This window comes from Mus pahari, chromosome 21 (genome assembly GCF_900095145.1).
Source record: "Mus pahari chromosome 21, PAHARI_EIJ_v1.1, whole genome shotgun sequence".
NCBI lineage: Eukaryota > Metazoa > Chordata > Mammalia > Rodentia > Muridae > Mus > Mus pahari.
In genome coordinates this window covers 44836616-44842749 of record NC_034610.1, presented here as the reverse complement: position 1 = coordinate 44842749, position 6134 = coordinate 44836616, and the positions used below count along the sequence as shown (strand labels likewise).

General features: G+C 39.8%; 1 protein-coding gene across 4 annotated transcripts in view; it reads right to left on the bottom strand.

Annotated features, from left to right (window-relative positions):
* Positions 1–6134, bottom strand: part of Hbs1l (HBS1 like translational GTPase) — a 70293-nt gene that overhangs the window by 49894 nt on the left and 14265 nt on the right. The window lies entirely within an intron of this gene.

Below are 6134 nucleotides of genomic sequence, written 5' to 3'. Positions count from 1 at the left end.
AGTTACTGACTTATGCCTATTTTAACAGCCTACAAAACCAGAACTGCAGTAAAATGAAATATATCTCAGTGCACTACTATTGCAAGGTCACATAAGCTGAGTAGTAATCAGACTCTCATCCTAACCCTTCATTATTGTTATAATAACGAAGGGCTGTCTTGATACCAATCACAGGACACTTCCAGGATGCCATGAGAGAGGAGAGAGGCTGCAGTTCCTACCAACAGCCCATCTCTACCACTCACTCTCGCTCTCGCTCTCGCTCTCAAGTCTAAGGGAGCAAAGCACAAGGGGGAGCAAGGGGTCTGAGGAGCATGGCACTCGTAGGAAATAACTCAGCCATGGTCGCAGGATACTTTAAACAACACCTTCTCCGTGGTCACACCTGGCACAGATACACTACACGGAGTCTGCATGATAAACCCACTATCAAGACGAGCTTTTTTTTTGAAACGAGGTCCCTCTCTGTATAGCCCTGGCTGTCCTGGCTGGAACTCACTATAGACCAGGCTAGCTTAGAATTCAGAGATCTGCCTGCCTCTGCCCTCCAGAGTGCTTGATTAAAGGTGTGCGCCACCCCAGATGTGACAAGGTGAACACAGCAGAGAACTGACAGATTATGCTGCCTGAATGTTCTCTCAGACACTCTCTTCACAACTCACTCATACAAACTGTATGGGGGACCCATTCTTAGGCTATGTGTATTTTCTACTAGCATGTTTTAACATATATGTTAACAGTTATCAAAATTAAGAAAGATAACATTTAATACACTATTTTAGACATCACACAAATTACTATTAAAGGTAAAAGGTTTATGCTATGTGTCAAAGGAAGAAAATGAAGTATTATAAAACTGTGCTGAACATGAACCCAGAGTAGAATATAGCAAGGTCAAGAATACAAGCTGGCCTGAGTTCAGCCTTGCACACTCCCCATTCTTCTTCAGTGACACTGCTGAGTGTGAACTTCCAGCAGCTGGACAGATGGCTCAGCAGTTAAGTGCGTCTCCTGCTCTTGCATGGACTCGAGTTCTGTTCTGAGCACACACACTGGATAAACCACCTGTAACTTTAGCTCCAGGGGATTCCAATGCCACGTGCTGGCTCCTGTGGGCAGCTGTATTCATGCGTACATACAACCACACACACATACAGAATTTAAAATATAAAGTAAATATATTTTTTAAACTAAATAATTTCCCTCTTCCTCAAATAAAAAATATTCAAATGGTCTGAGACAGGGAGATACTCTAAGAAAAATAAAGAAAACTTACCAGCAGATGAAGAATGCAGAATATGAATGAGAAAAGAAAATAATTTATTTTATCTATTTATCTAATTTATTTTCACTTTATGTACACTGGTGATCTGACTGCATGTATGTCTGTGCGAGTGCGTCACAACCCCTGGGACAGGAGTTACAGACAGTTATGAGCTACCATGTGGGTGCTGGGAATTGAGCCCAAGTCCTCTGGAAGAGCAGCCAGTGCTCTTAATTGCTGAGCCATCTCTCCAGCCCCCAGAAAATACTTTTATATTTTAGCATGAACAACAGTAAAGATACTATAGCTAAGCAGAGCTTAAAGGCTAAAAGACTTTTAGAACTAGAGTGAGGGCTGGAGAAACGTCTGAGCAGTTAATAAACACTTTGTTCCTCTAAAGGACCTAGGTCTGGTCCCCAGCATCCACATGGTGGCTTGTTCTAGGAGATCTGATGGTCCCCGACCTCAGCGAGGAACCAGGCGTCCCACACAGATACAGCCAATGCAGTCAAGCATGCAGAGGAAGACAAAATCAACAAGATGGAGAAAGAGGATCGGGAAGAAAGCTCCTGCGCAGAGAGGAGGGGTAGAAATAAAAAGAAAGCCACAAGAGCTTGAGAGACTCGGACTGGCTAGCTGTGTTAAGGTGAGGTAGGCCCAGACTCATCTATTTACACAGACGGTCCCCAGCTAGTGGCAGGGCTTTGAAAGGGTTTGAAACTTTCACAAGGTACAGCCTCAGTAAAGAAACGTGCCACTAGGAAACAGGACCAGGTGTTTAGAATGTGACCCTTATGTTTCTGGCCTCATGGATTTTACCCCCACACTGTAAGCCCAAATACTCCCCAAGTTGGTTGGCAGGCTCATCACAGCAACAAAAACAGTAACCAATATACTAGTAACACAAGAACAGAAAATAAGAAAGGTACTACAGCAAACAAGGGATTCAGTCTGCTATTTGTCATGAAAATATAAGGCACAAAATCATAATCGTGCTAATAACTCAAAACTATTTTGTGATATTCTGAAAGGAAGAGGAGATAAAGGATTCAGTAAAAAAGACAATGGTGGATCTAATCACGAGATGTCAATTCATTTAAGGTGGCTGGGAGCTGGGTATGGTGGTGCAGACATGTAAACTCAGCACTGAGAGGGGTCAGGCAGGAGAACCCTGAGTTTGAACCAATCTTGGATACACAGCAAGTTCTAAACCAATAACATAAACTAACTTTATGTGTGTATGTCATCTTAAAATGATGGCAAACAGGATCTAGCATGGCGGAGAGGATTCAAGGGGCTGTACATCACAGTAGACTGATACTAACACCTAAGAGAACACTAATATTTAACCCTAGCAAAGCTTCTATATCCATGGTAACAGTTGTTGTCTTGACTCCAGAGATGCTTTATGATCACTGAACATCCATTCTTTAAACTTAAATAGGGGAAGAAAGCTACGTGAAAATAATTCAGAAAAACAAAATCTACAAAAATATTAAAACCCAAAAGAAATTCAAAAGTATTAGTAGTGCTCCAAGATAAGGAAAAATTTTGTAGAAAAAAATTTTTGTATATAACAGGGCTAATAATAAACCTACTTTTCTATAAAAGGTAAAAATGCTGGTGGGGAAACCAAATTTATTATGTTAGCCCTTAGTGTCACTGAATTAAAGACACGAAGCTAAAAAATAAAAGATTCTGTCAAAGGTATAAGAATAAATTATTTCATATTAATATAATGAATCAGAACTTTCAAACAAAATATCTTGAGAAGACTGACAAACTTGTTTTAAAAACTGAAAAAATATGTATCTTCTAAAATATAACCCAAGAGCTGAGAGCAGTGGTACTCACCTTGTCAACTCAACAACCGGGCAGCTGAGGAGGAGCAGTGTAAGCTGCAGTCAGCATGGGCTGGCTACACAGTCAACTGTGGGCCAGCATGGGTGACGCCAGCATGGGTGACAGAAGAACTACTGTCCAAACTAAGCCAAAGTTTAAGAAATGGCAAAACAGGAATCAGGAGTAACAATGATTATAAGGACTACTTCCTGTAGTCTATAAATAAATACATATAATTCCGCTTTTAGATAAATATATACACATGTTGCTAAAACTTACTGAAGTTAAAACAAAAAAGTAAACAAAAATTAAAAACGAAAATTTCTAAGAATAGAGATAATTTAAAAATATGGGAAGGCAAGAGAAAAAGTCTGCAGAGGCAGTACCAACTGCTATGAGGTGAAAATAAAAAGTGTATGTATGTCTGCAGGTGTCCCAACATCACCTCTGTGGTGGGACTAAGAATCCAGTGAGCCTCAGACACATATGAAGATACCCTGACTCCAATCGGAAGAGAACGGAGCAGGTACGAGAGGAGAGGGATGGAAGAAGAGGAGAGGAAGCTCAAGGAATGTCCCTGGGAGACTGCATAATGGATGAACTAAACACAGCAGGTACAGGGCCTTAGGAAAGAAAAGCACAACAATTAGGCAAAAAAAGAGGAAATTCTATGGACATCTCAGAGGAACTATACTGAGTCTGGTGTATGAAATATTTTAAGAGGAAATGCACTTAATCAACAAACTCCTTAGATGTTTCTGCAGTCCTTCCAAAAGCTAACAGCTAAAGATGGAACTAGTGGGACAGATGATGTGTGTTAGATCCCCTTGATTCATGGAACAGAAACTGGGTATACCAATGTTCACCAACATGTAGTTGTAACTCCCAAGTCACACTCAAGGAACTGTGGCCATCACTTACAGGCCTGCACAGAGCACTGGACAGTCTGAGTCCTCAACAGATAAGCTCCCAAGTGAGGCTAAACACTATTTCCTTATTTCAAGCTCTCATACTATAAACACTGGCTTCTCATTGACAACAGAGGACAATACTAATGAAAAAGCAAGAAGTAGCAATTCAGATGAGGAGACAAAAACAGAGAGATCTCTTTCCGAGTTACAAGTGTTGCAGCGTATCAGCAGAAGCCTCCATCCACCCCCTCTTTGAAGTAAGACTCCTCAGGCCCTTCATTTTGGCATAAGGCCTACATCTAAAACACTCTGCTTTAGTAAGTCAGGCGTGACAAGACAGGAAGTATGCGCTCAACCCTTGCCCCTCCCACCATCACCTCAGAAATTAATATTCAGTAACCTGTGAATGCTTGTGTTTCTATGAGGCATAAAATATCAAATTACACACACACACACACACACACACACACACACACACACACACACACACGCAGGTACGCACAATCCCATGGGGAAAAAGAACTATAAATGATGAATACATTGGAAAAACTTCTTCCCACCCAGTGGATTGGTTTTTGTCTACAGTAAGATGAAAAGTAGCACTTTCTGGATAAATTATCAAAATGCCATTCAGAAATACCAAATTCCTATAGAAATGTTTTCATACTTGATTTAAGAAAACCTCAGAATTGTAATTTCTTTCAATGTAGCTTTTATAAAAATGTATATATACACTCAAAATGTGACAAGTTTCCATAGCATGAAAATTAGTTACACAATTACAGTCTTATGAAATTACAGGTACAAATATAAAAAACTATCATAGAAATTCCTATTAATTCTTCCCTTTCTATCCAATATTATCTTTGTTTATACACACTCCATTATTAAAATAAAGAAAACAATTTCTAAGCTACTACAGAACTCATTTTATAAACAAATATATGTATACATACATACATGAACATAAGAGAAAGTTGATGATACATAATTCATTTTCAATATATAATGATCCAAACACAAGCTGTTCAAGGCCAATCTAGAAGACAGTAGACATTTTACAAACACGTTCTTTTTCTCTGCACTATATTCTCTGAAGTGCTTCCTTTTATAGTCAAAGCCCTTCCCTGGTGTTATCACTGGGGTGACAACTAGACGCACGATAGCCCCATACCAATATGAACTCTAATAGTAAAAGGGTAAAAGAAAGGAAGGTTCAAAGCAGAGGGCGCACAGGTGAAAATGCAGGGGTGCAGGGAGAGCAGGGCACAGCGTCAGGGTGAGCAGAAAGGATGAGTGGTCCTAGACAATTCAAAGAACCATGAACTTTACAATGAGAAGGACAAAATGCCCATGGACACAGCAGATCTTTAAAGAAGAAAGAGAACAAAGAGCAGCAGGCACCATTCTGAACATCTTTTCCATCATTTAGAACTAGTTTTACTGTATTCCTATGCTAATAGAGGCATCTGATCACAGCACAAAGATGCCCTTGCATGTCAACATGGATGTTTGAAAAAGGAAAAAAAGTAACCCTAACCCTCAACATCCCTGTCCCAACAGCAGCAGCCGTACACACTTGCTGAAAGCGTGGCCGCAATGCCTAGTACCAATGAGCACACCCTGCTCTGCGCCAGGGACCACGGCAAGGGTGACAGACAGCAGGGAGACTCTCGGCTTCACTCTGAAACTGTGACATTCCCAGTCTGAAGGACAAGACCTTGTTAAGCACATGCCAGACAGGTTAGGAGCCAAGTCAAGAGAAACAGGAAGGCTAGGAAGTTATTTTTTAGAAGAAATTTTATATGAGTGTATATATGTAAAATATATATCATGTAAATATATGATATATATATATATATACACGATATATATCTTTTCTGCATGAGAAAAAAACCTCTAAGTGGTAGTTTCAATCATAATCAGCCAGCACGTACACACAGCCCACCTAACCAAGTACAGTTTGCAACATATTGTTTCTCTTCTTAAAACACAACTCTATCATAAAAAGTAAAATAATACTATCATACTCTTCAATATGGATCAAGTGGAAATTGAATATGAATATTTGAATATTTGGCTTTGTGTGGAAAGAGAATCATGTACATAGGGCTTAA